This window comes from Oncorhynchus nerka, linkage group LG24, assembly GCF_034236695.1.
Source record: "Oncorhynchus nerka isolate Pitt River linkage group LG24, Oner_Uvic_2.0, whole genome shotgun sequence".
NCBI lineage: Eukaryota > Metazoa > Chordata > Actinopteri > Salmoniformes > Salmonidae > Oncorhynchus > Oncorhynchus nerka.
Window position 1 is genome coordinate 57,198,283 of NC_088419.1, and position 12,758 is coordinate 57,211,040.

A 12,758-nucleotide genomic window follows, 5' to 3' on the forward strand; every position below is an offset into this window, starting at 1 on the left:
AAAACACTCTGAAGTTTCTAAAACTGTTTGAATCATGTATGCGAGTATAAAATAACGTATTTAGCAGGCAAAACCCTGAGGACAAACCTTTCAGATTTTTGTTTTGTGGTCACTCTTTTCAATGGGTTTTCATTGGGAATCCAGATTTCTAAAGGACCTTCTTGCAGTTCCTATCGCTTCCACTGGATGTCAACAGTCTTTAGAAATTGATTGAGGTTTTTACTTTGTGTAATGAAGTACGGCCATCTTGAACGAGGGTCACTTGAAGTGTACTGTTAGATAGAGGCGCGTGACCAGAAAGCATTTTACAGTTTGTTTTACTCCTGGATTGAACACAGATTATTCCGTCTTCAATTTAGCAGGCGAAACACAGAGGACAAACCTTTCAGAATGTTTTGGAAGGTATAGAAATACATTTGTTTTTCTTTAACTTGCAAATAAGTGATTGTCATTGCTTTGTGATATTGGCTCAGTTGGAAGAACTGAAGATATTAATATTTACAGACTGGCTTTGGATTGGGAATTTCTGTATCCCAATTTGCCCAGGCTAACAATACAGATAGTTCTGCACATATACAGGATTTTGTTTTACGTAGCCGAGTGCCTACATTGCTGCTGTGCTGAGTGTTCCCCTGCCGCTCCCCCCTACTTGATTGCCTTTGACTGGTCACTGGTGCAGCCTACAAATTTCATGTTGTACACAACTGTTGGAACTATTGCATTCCATGCCTCTGTAAGCATAAGCACAATTTAATGTTATTGGCAGAGAAGTGTGGATGAACTCTCCCATTGTCAGACTTATCGGTCCAGATACACGCATGGCTGCCTATAGCTTTCAGCTGCCCAGGGGTGGAACACAGCAAGACAAAAAAAAAATTCCCATCATTATTGCAAACATTGGCTTAGCTGCCCTGTAGGCAGACAGGTAGTCAAAGTAGTGTTCATTTTTCAGGAACTACAATATGGCAGCAACTATGAATATTAACCTACATCACCACACAAAACGCTGATTGTCTTGTGTTGGGACTGCGTCCAGCTTGTGCAACTGCAATATCCGATACAACAGACAGAGGGTTGTAGCCTTCATAATATTTATGTTTTGGAATGTTCGTTCACACAGCCGCAGTGTTTTTATGTCAGCTGTTCAGAAATAGGAGGCATAGACAGGCTACGTCATGATTCAGAAGAGGGTGAGTAAAGAACGAAACATGAATGGATGGTGAGTGTGAACAGCAGCTACGTTACAATGAATGTGTGTGTAAAATAACACAGGTGCAGAGCGTGATCTGGATCCTTAACTTTGAGAAGGAGAGGTTTCCGGAGGTGGATGCTGGGCGTTGGCGGAATCTCTATCTGTAGCCACGGCCTAACATGCTGACCAGACCGGACACATCGCGTGTGCGAGTGTTGCAAAAATAAATGTAGAAATCCATCCATGTTATTCAATTATTGCACCCACACTGCTCACGTGCGCCAACGGGCGTCTGCGTTGCCAAGGGCTAAAAGAGAAGTCATTCCTATTTCTGACGCAGATCGCGCTGCAAGTCCTGCCTCTCCCATCTCATTGGTTTGTAGAAGCAGGTACCCACGTGCCATCTCCTCATTGGTTATACCCACGTGGGTGATTGAAAGACTAACTGCTTTGCCGGTTGCCGTGGTAATACTATGAAAGTATATCCCAGGACAAATTAGCTAGCAACAGCAAGCTAGCTAAATATGACAAATTAGCCAGCAAGTGCACGTTAACTAGCCAAATTGCCATACATGTTTAATGCTTTTTGACCTGTCCCCAAATTAATGTCATGGGTTCAGTTTGTTTTGATATTTTAACCTGCGTATCGAGTTTGGTGTAGGGGGACAAAATACATTTCTGCACGATGGAGCACGACCGCAGCCGGTTTGGGTTCTGTGTAAGTGATGCAGCGTTGTAATAGGCAACCTGGAATGCCCAGTGATTGCGAGGCCTACTCACCATCTTATTTCCAATCAAAACCCTTTGGAAATCATATTTGGTGTAGGTGTATAGTCACACAAACCTAAGAGGAACATGCATGCGTTTGTATGAGAGTGGTGTGAAGGAGAATGAAAATTAGCCCAAAACACAGGCAGGCACTAACTTCATCAGTGTGAGAAACAACAAAAAGTACTTCATTATTAAACCTCAGCCAATCACTCTCTTCAGCTCCCTCCCTTATTCTCACACTCCCCATCTCTGAAGCACTGGGAACCAATCCAAACATCCCTGGGCCCTTTTCGCTCCTCCCGCATTTTCTCCAGTGGATCCAACCATATCACCATGCCAATGATGGCAGTTCATGTCTCCTAGCAACCGAAAGGTTTCCATCTTTAGCAGCCCACTGTGTTCAAGGACAATAGATAGTGATCCTTTTCCTGCAAGCCCCATTGTCATTACTGCAAAAAAGGGGAAAAAAACTCCCTGCCACTGAGGGAGAGAGAGAGTCTTGCCACGTCACTCAAGGAGAGCAGTCGTTGTTGCTTGACCGCAGAGTCACAAGCATTTGTTGTGCCATTCACTTCTTCTGTATGGTCAGATGTAATAAGATGTTCGTGACAACGATTTCCACTTTGCTTCTTAATATAAATCCACACGCGTTCTACACTGAACAAAAATATAAACGCAACACGCAAATTGTTGGTACCATGACGCACAAAACTTTTGTTCACAAATTTGATAACATCCTGTTGGTGAGCATTTCTCCTTTTGCAAGATAATTCATCCACCTGACAGGTGTGGCATATCAAGAAGCTGATTAAACAGCATGATCAAAACACAGGTACACCTTGTGCTGGGGACAATAAAAGGCCACTAAAATGTGCAGTTGTATCACACAACACAATGTCACAGATGTCTCCAGTTGAGGGTGCATGCAATTGGCATGCTGACTGAAATAATTCATTTAAAAAATTTTTATTTTGCCTTTATTTTACTAGGCAAGTCAGTTAAGAACAAATTCTTATTTTCAATGACGGCCTAGGAACAGTGGGTTAACTGCCTGTTCAGGGGCAGAACGACAGATTTGTACCTTGTCAGCTCGGGGATTCGAACTTGCAACCTTTCGGTTACTAGTCCAACGCTCTAACCACTAGGCTACCCTGCCGGCCCCAGAATGTCCCCTAGAGCTGTTGCCTGATAAATTAATCTTAATTTCTTTACCATAAGCCGCCTCCAAAGTCATTTTTAGAGAATTTGGCAGTATGTCCAACCTCACAACCACGCCAACACAGGACCTCCACATCCGGCTTCTTCACCTGCACAATCATCTGAGACCAGCCACACAGACAGCTGATGAAACTGATGAGTATTTCTGTAATAAAATCCCTTTTGTGGGGAAAAACAAATTCTGGTTGGCTGTGAATACACCGCCTGAAATTTCAGCCTGTTTTGGTGGAAGGAAGTTTGGGCCTTCCATAGTGACATCACCATGCAGTGAATTAGTTAATAGGCCAATAAGAAAGTTCCAAACCACTCTGCCAATAACAGCAAAATGTAAGTTTTCCCCTCCCCACTCAAACCCCTCGCAGACAGTCCTAGTGAAAATTCTTGCTTGTAAAATGTATTTTTGGCCATTTTATTTGAAAACAAATCACAGTACGGTACTTAATGTTACCCAGAATTGCTTTGATATAGAGATTAAAAAAATAAAAAATAAAAATAGGTGGATTGGACCTTTAAAAAAAACGTGTTCGTATTGGACCAGGAAATCATGTGGAGACACAACAAACTTTGATCAGATAGTGATAGTGATCTAATCAATATGATCCTAAGCGCACTGTGGAAACGAGGCATGTTTACAGCAGAATCGGACTCAACCACACGAATGACCGGCTGTCCCATCTTCAGTCTGCTTTTTCTTCCACACACAACAAATGACGGTCTTCATCCATAACTGTCTGTTATACGGTAATTGTGCCAGCCCTATTATCAGTTACACAGTAATGCTAAATCCTGACCTTTGTATTAAGTGATTTAAAGCCTAGTGTAGAGTTGGTTTTTGGTAGAGAAAGGGGGGGTATATTTCAAAACACAGTCACAGGAGTGAGTAATCTCTTAATTGCTTCAGAGGTTGGTGACTGGTTGGGCCAGCATCCCTCCCACCTCAGCCTTCCTCTTGGGTGGCCTGGCATGTTATAAAACAAGGAGGTGAGGTGCGGATTATTTAATGTCCCATCATCTTAAAAATCAAGCCTTGATGAAAAGACCTCACAAGACCTCTTCCGGCGCCGACAGAGATGGCCGCCTCGCTTCGCGTTCATAGGAAACTATGCAGTTTTTTGTTTTTTTACGTGTTATTTCTTACATTAGTACCCCAGGTCATCTTAGGTTTCATTACATACAGTCGAGAAGAACTACTGAATATAAGATCAGCGTCAACTCACCATCAGTACGACCAAGAATATGTTTTTCGCGACGCGGATCCTGTGTTCTGCCTTACAAACAGGACAACGGAATGGATCGCATGCAGCGACCCAAAAAAACGACTCCGAAAAAGAGGGAAACGAGGCGGTCTTCTGGTCAGACTCCGGAGACGGGCACACCGTGCACCACTCCCTAGCATTCTTCTTGCCAATGTCCAGTCTCTTGACAACAAGGTTGATGAAATCCGAGCAAGGGTAGCATTCCAGAGGGACATCAGAGACTGTAACGTTCTGTGCTTCACGGAAACATGGCTCACTGGAGAGACGCTATCCGAAGCGGTGCAGCCAACGGGTTTCTCTACGCATCGCGCCGACAGAAACAAACACCTTTCTGGTAAGAAGAGTGGCGGGGGCGTATGCCTTATGGCTAACGAGACATGGTGTGATGAAAGAAACATACAGGAACTCAAATCCTTCTGTTCACCTGATTTAGAATTCCTCACAATCAAATGTAGACCGCATTATCTACCAAGAGAATTCTCTTCGATTATAATCACAGCCGTATATATCCCCCCCCAAGCAGACACATCGATGGCTCTTAACGAACTGGAAACCATTTATCCGGAGGCTGCATTCATTGTAGCTGGGGATTTTAACAAGGCTAATCTGAAAACAAGATTCCCTAAATTTTATCAGCATATCGATTGCGCAACAAGGGGTGGAAAAACCTTGGATCATTGTTACTCTAACTTCCGCGACGCATATAAGGCCCTGCCCCGCCCCCCTTTCGGAAAAGCTGATCGCGACTCCATTCTGTTGATCCCTGGCTACAGACAGAAACTAAAACAAGATGCTCCCACGGGTGAGGTCTGTCCAACGCTGGTCCGACCAAGCTGACTCCACACTCCAAGACTGCTTCCATCACGTGGACTGGGATATGTTTCGTATTGCGTCAGATAACAACATTGACGAATACGCTGATTCGGTGTGCGAGTTCATTAGAACGTGCGTTGAAGATGTAAGCGTTGAAGATTAAAACATTCCCTAACCAGAAACCGTGGATTGATGGCAGCATTCGCGTGAAACTGAAAGCGCGAACCACTGCTTTTAATCAGGGCAAGGTGTCTGGTAACATGACCGAATACAAACAGTGCAGCTATTCCCTCCGCAAGGCTATCAAACAAGCTAAGCGTCAGTACAGAGACAAAGTAGAATCTCAATTCAACGGCTCAGACACAAGAGGCATGTGGCAGGGTCTACAGTCAATCACGGACTACAGGAAGAAATCCAGCCCAGTCACGGACCAGGATGTCTAAATAACTTTTTTGCCCGCTTTGAGGACAATACAGTGCCACTGACACGGCCTGCAACGAAAACATGCGGTCTCTCCTTCACTGCAGCCGAGGGGAGTACGACATTTAAACGTGTTAACCCTTGCAAGGCTGCAGGCCCAGACAGCATCCCCAGCCGCGCCCTCAGAGCATGCGCAGACCAGCTGGCCGGTGTGTTTACGGACATATTCAATCAATCCCTATACCAGTCTGCTGTTCCCACATGCTTCAAGAGGGCCACCATTGTTCCTGTTCCCAAGAAAGCTAAGGTAACTGAGCTAAACGACTACCGCCCCGTAGCACTCACTTCCGTCATCATGAAGTGCTTTGAGAGACTAGTCAAGGACCATATCACCTCCACCGTACCTGACACCCTAGACCCACTCCAATTTGCTTACCGCCCAAATAGGTCCACAGACGATGCAATCTCAACCACACTGCACACTGCCCTAACCCATCTGGACAACAGGAATACCTATGTGAGAATGCTGTTCATCGAATACAGCTCGGCATTCAACACCATAGTACCCTCCAAGCTCGTCATCAAGCTCGAGACCCTGGGTCTCGACCCCACCCTGTGCAACTGGGTACTGGACTTCCTGACGGGCCGCCCCCAGGTGGTGAGGGTAGGCAACAACATCTCCTCCCCGCTGATCCTCAACACTGGGGCCCCACAAGGGTGCGTTCTGAGCCCTCTCCTGTACTCCCTTGTTCACCCACGACTGCGTGGCCACGCACGCCTCCAACTCAATCATCAAGTTTGCTGACGACACAACAGTGGTAGGCTTGATTACCAACAACGACGAGACGGCCTACAGGGAGGAGGTGAGGGCCCTCGGAGTGTGGTGTCAGGAAAATAACCTCACACTCAACGTCAACAAAACTAAGGAGATGATTGTGGACTTCAGGAAACAGCAGAGGGAACACCCCCCTATCCACATCGATGGAACAGTACTGGAGAGGGTAGCAAGTTAAGTTCCTCGGCATACACATCACAGACAAACTGAATTGGTCCACTCACACAGACAGCATCGTGAAGAAGGCGCAGCAGCGCCTCTTCAACCTCAGGAGGCTGAAGAAATTCGGCTTGTCACCAAAAGCACTCACAAACTTCTACAGATGCACAATCGAGAGCATCCTGGCGGGCTGTATCACCGCCTGGTACGGCAACTGCTCCGCCCTCAACCGTAAGGCTCTCCAGAGGGTAGTGAGGTCTGCACAACGCATCACCGGGGGCAAAATACCTGCCCTCCAGGACACCTACACCACCCGATGTTACAAGAAGGCCATAAAGATCATCAAGGACAACAACCACCCGAGTCACTGCCTGTTCACCCCGCTATCATCCAGATGGCGAGGTCAGTACAGGTGCATCAAAGCTGGGACCGAGAGACTGAAAAACAGCTTCTATCTCAAGGCCATCAGACTGTTAAACAGCCACCACTAACATTGAGTGGCTGCTGCCAACACACTGACTCAACTCCAGCCACTTTAATAATGGGAATTGATGGGAAATGATGTAAATATATCAATAGCCACTTTAAACAATGCTACCTTATATAATGTTACTTACCCTACATTATTCATCTCATATGCATACGTATATACTGTACTCTATATCATCGACTGCATCCTTATGTAATACATGTATCACTAGCCACTTTAACTATGCCACTTTGTTTACATACTCATCTCATATGTATATACTGTACTCGATACCATCTACTGTATCTTGCCTATGCTGCTCTGTACCATCACTCATTCATATATCCTTATGTACATATTCTTTATCCCCTTACACTGTGTATAAGACTGTAGTTTAGGAATTGTTAGTTAGATTACTTGTTGGTTATTACTGCATTGTCGGAACTAGAAGCAGAAGCATTTCGCTACACTCGCATTAACATCTGCTAATCATGTGTATGTGACAAATAAAATTTGATTTGAAGAGGGCCGGAGCTATCAAGAGGAATTACAAGTTAGGCCTATATTACGTCATATTTCAAATAGTGAATATGAACAACCTGTTAACATCCTAGTTTCCCCATACTGCTGTGAGCGCCAGCCAGCCAGGCAGGCAGGGGTTAAGGCCAGGCCGTCTCTCATTCTGACAAGTCACTCAGGGCCTGCCAGCTGCAGGACATGGAAGTCATCCAGGAAAGTGTGACTCCCTTAATCTGCTAAATCACAGCTAAGGACTCATGAGGACCACCATCCTTCTAGACAGAAGGGGAACAAGAGCCTCTTCCCTCTGTGGGGGTGCTATCCCTAAGCCTAGGTCAGGGGCCAGGGCAGGGCTGAGTCCACAGCCAGGTCTAGGATGGGTATAGAGGGTTACCATCTGGGCCTTTTCCCATCTCAAATGGGTTAGGGATGTGCACATTTATTCAAATATTCAAAAGCGACGTTAGTATTTTAATACTTGTGTGAGTATACATTTCAGACAAAACCAAAGTATAAGCCTATTTTAGTGTTAACCTCTTAAGACTCTAGGGGCAGTATTTCATTTTTGGATAAAAAGACGTGCCCGTTTTAAGCGCAATATTTTGTCACGAAAAGATGCTCGAATATGCTTGGAATTGATAGTTTTGGAAAGAAGACAGTCTTACGTTTCCAGAAATGCAAAGATTTTCACTGTGAGTCCCTTAGAACAAATGCTTCGGGCAAAACCAAGATGTATGACCGACCAGGAAATGCACAGGATTTCTGAGGCTACGTTTTCCATGATCGCCTTATATGGCTGCGAATGCGACAGGAATGAACGGACACTTTATCTTGTTTCCCCAAGGTCTCTGCAGCATTGTGACGTATTTGTAGGCATATCATTGGAAGATTGACCATAAGGGACTACATTTACCAGGTGTCCCGCTTGGTGTCTGCGTGGCAATCGGTGCGCAAAAGTCAGGTCCCGGTATTTTTCCATTCAAATCTCAGAACAAACCAGGCTACAAGGACGGTGCTTTCAATGGAGAGAAATATGACAAACCACCTTCAGGATTGATTCAAACAACGTTTTCCATGTTTCATTCGATATTATGGAGTTAATTCGGAAAAAAGTTCGACATGTAGGTGACTGAATTTTCGGTTAGTTTCGGTAGCCATATGCATAGTAACAAAAGGGAACGATGTGTCCTACACAAGAATCTTTCAGGAAAAACTGGACATCTGCTATGTAACTGAGAGTCTCCTCATTGAAACATCTGAAGTTCTTCAAAGGTAAATTATTTTTATTTGATTCCTTGGCTGGTTTTTGTGAATATGTTGCGTGCTAAATGCTAACGCTAATGCTAAGCTAGCTATCACCACTCTTACACAAATTAGTGATTTTCTCTGGTTCTAAAGCATATTTTGAAAATCTGAGACGACAGGATTGTTAAGAAAAGGATAAGCTTGAGAACAGGCATATTTATTTCATTTCATTTGCGATTTTTAGAAATCGCTAACGTTGCGTTATGCTAATGAGCTTGAGGCTGTAGTTACGCTACCGCATACGGGTTTGGTCGGACTATGAGGTTAAAGGCTTTTTCAAAAATATCCATGAAACATAAAAATGGGGTAAAAGTATAATATAAACACAGACTACTGTTCAAAGGTTTGGGGTCACTTAAAAATGTCCTTGTTTTTGAAAGAAAAGCTTATTTTTTTGTCGCAGGAAGGCCATAAAGATCATCAAGGACAACAACCACCCGAGCCACAGCCTGTTCACCCCGCTATCATCCAGAAGGTGCATCAAATCAGGGACCGAGAGACTGAAAAACAGCTTCTATCTCAAGGCAATCAGACTGTTAAACAGCCACCACTAACATTGAGTGGCTGCTGCCAACACACTGACTCAACTCCAGCCACTTTAATAATGGAAATGGATGGAAAATGATGTAATAATGGAAATTGATGGAAATAAATGTAAAAAATTCATCACTAGCCACTTTAAACAATGCCACTTATGTTTACATACCCTACATTACTCATCTCATATGTATATACTGTACTCTATCAACAGGGCTCCGGGCAGCCGAGCGGAAATGGAGGAAAACTCGCCTCCCTGCGGACCTGACATCCTTTCACTCCCTCCTCTCTACATTTTCCTCTTCTCTCTCTGCTGCTAAAGCCACTTTCTACCACTCTAAATTCCAAGCATCTGCCTCTAACCCTAGGAAGCTCTTTGCCACCTTCTCCTCCCTCCTGAATCCCCCCCCCCCCTCCTCCCTCTCGTCAACCATTTTGAAAAGAAGGTCGACGACATCCGATCCTCGTTTGCTAAGTCAAACGACACCGCTGGTTCTGCTCATACTGCCCTACCCTGTGCTCTGACCTCTTTCTCCCCTCTCTCTCCAGATGAAATCTCGCGTCTTGTGACGGCCGGCCACCCAACAACCTGCCCGCTTGACCCTATCCCCTCTCTTCTCCAGACCATTTCCGGAGACCTTCTCCCTTACCTCACCTCGCTCATCAACTCATCCCTGACCGCTGGCTACGTCCCTTCCGTCTTCAAGAGAGCGAGAGTTGCACCCCTTCTGAAAAAAACCTACACTCGATCCCTCCGATGTCAACAACTACAGACCAGTATCCCTTCTTTCTTTTCTCTCCAAAACTCTTGAACGTGCCGTCCTTGGCCAGCTCTCCCGCTATCTCTCTCAGAATGACCTTCTTGATCCAAATCAGTCAGGTTTCAAGACTAGTCATTCAACTGAGACTGCTCTTCTCTGTATCACGGAGGCGCTCCGCACTGCTAAAGCTAACTCTCTCTCCTCGGCTCTCATCCTTCTAGACCTATCGGCTGCCTTCGATACTGTGAACCATCAGATCCTCCTCTCCACCCTCTCCGAGTTGGGCATCTCCGGCGCGGCCCACGCTTGGATTGCGTCCTACCTGACAGGTCGCTCCTACCAGGTGGCGTGGCGAGAATCTGTCTCCTCACCACGTGCTCTCACCACTGGTGTCCCCAGGGCTCTGTTCTAGGCCCTCTCCTATTCTCGCTATACACCAAGTCACTTGGCTCTGTCATAACCTCACATGGTCTCTCCTATCATTGCTATGCAGACGACACACAATTAATCTTTTCCTTTCCCCCTTCTGATGACCAGGTGGCGAATCGCATCTCTGCATGTCTGGCAGACATATCAGTGTGGATGACGGATCACCACCTCAAGCTGAACCTCGGCAAGACGGAGCTGCTCTTCCTCCCGGGGAAGGACTGCCCGTTCCATGATCTCGCCATCACGGTTGACAACTCCATTGTGTCCTCCTCCCAGAGCGCTAAGAACCTTGGCGTGATACTGGACAACACCCTGTCGTTCTCAAATAACATCAAGGCGGTGGCCCGTTCCTGTAGGTTCATGCTCTACAACATCCGCAGAGTACGACCCTGCCTCACACAGGAAGCGGCACAGGTCCTAATCCAGGCACTTGTCATCTCCCGTCTGGATTACTGCAACTCGCTGTTGGCTGGGCTCCCTGCCTGTGCCATTAAACCCCTACAACTCATCCAGAACGCCGCAGCCCGTCTGGTGTTCAACCTTCCCAAGTTCTCTCACGTCACCCCCCGCTCCTCCGCTCTCTCCACTGGCTTCCAGTTGAAGCTCGCATCCGCTACAAGACCATGGTGCTTGCCTACGGAGCTGTGAGGGGAACGGCACCTCAGTACCTCCAGGCTCTGATCAGGCCCTACACCCAAACAAGGGCACTGCGTTCATCCACCTCTGGCCTGCTCGCCTCCCTACCACTGAGGAAGTACAGTTCCGGCTCAGCCCAGTCAAAACTGTTCGCTGCTCTGGCCCCCCAATGGTGGAACAAACTCCCTCACGACGCCAGGACAGCGGAGTCAATCACCACCTTCCGGAGACACCTGAAACCCCACCTCTTTAAGGAATACCTAGGATAGGATAAAGTTATCCTTCTCACCCCCCTTAAAAGATTTAGATGCACTATTGTAAAGTGGCTGTTCCACTGGATGTCATAAGGTGAATGCACCAATTTGTAAGTCGCTCTGGATAAGAGCGTCTGCTAAATGACTTAAATGCAATGAGATTACTCGTTGGTTATTACTGCATTTCGCTACACTCGCATTAACATCTGCTAACCATGTGTATGTGACAAATAACAGCAACCATCACTGTGTTCCAATGGCACGTTGTGTTAGCAAATCCAAACGTATCATTTTAAAGACGAATTGATCATTAGTAAACCCTTTTGCAATTATGTTAGCATAGCTGAAAACTGTTGTACTGATTAAAGAAGCAATAAAACTGGCCGCCTTTACACTAGTTGAGAATCTGGAGCATGAGTATTTGTGGGTTCGATTCCAGAAACAAAGAACTTTCTTCTGAAGCTCGTCAGTCGATTCTTGTTCTGAGAAATGAAGGCTATTCCATGCAAGAAATTGCCAATAAACTGAAGATCTCGTACAACGCTGTGTACTACTCCCGTCACAGAACAGCGCAAACTGGCTCTAACCAGAAGAGAAAGACTGGTGCTCCTTTTGTCCAGGTGGGAAAGGGCAGTGTGGAGAGCAATAGAGATTGCATCATCTGTGGAACTGTTAGGGCGGTATGCAAACTGGAGTGGGTCTAGGGTTTCTGGGATAATGGTGCTGTGAGCCATTACCAACCTTTCAAAACACTTCATGGCTACGGACGTGAGTACTACGGGTCTGTAGTCATTTAGGCAGGTTACCTTCGTGTTCTTGGGCACAGGGACTATGGTGATCTGCTTGAAACATGTTGGTATTACAGACTCAATCAGGGACATGTTGAAAATGTCAGTGAAGACACTTTTCAGTTGGTCAGCACATGCCCGGAGTACACATCCTGGTAATCAGTCTGGCCCCGCGGCCTTGTGAACATTGACCCGTTTAAAGATCTTACTCACATCGGCTACGGAGAGCGTGATCACACAGACATCCGGGACAGCTCTCATGCATGCCTCAGTGTTGCTTGCCTCGAAAGCGAGCGCGGAAGTGATTTAGCGCATCTGGTAGGATCGTGTCACTGGGCAGCTCGAGGCTGTGCTTCCCTTTGTTGTCTGTAATAGTTTGCGAGCCCTGCCACATAA

At 46.0% G+C, this 12,758-nt stretch overlaps 1 protein-coding gene across 3 annotated transcripts in view; it reads right to left on the reverse strand.

Annotated features, from left to right (window-relative positions):
* Window positions 1-12,758, reverse strand: part of LOC115108266 (protein strawberry notch homolog 2-like) — a 118,235-nt gene that overhangs the window by 83,510 nt on the left and 21,967 nt on the right. The window lies entirely within an intron of this gene.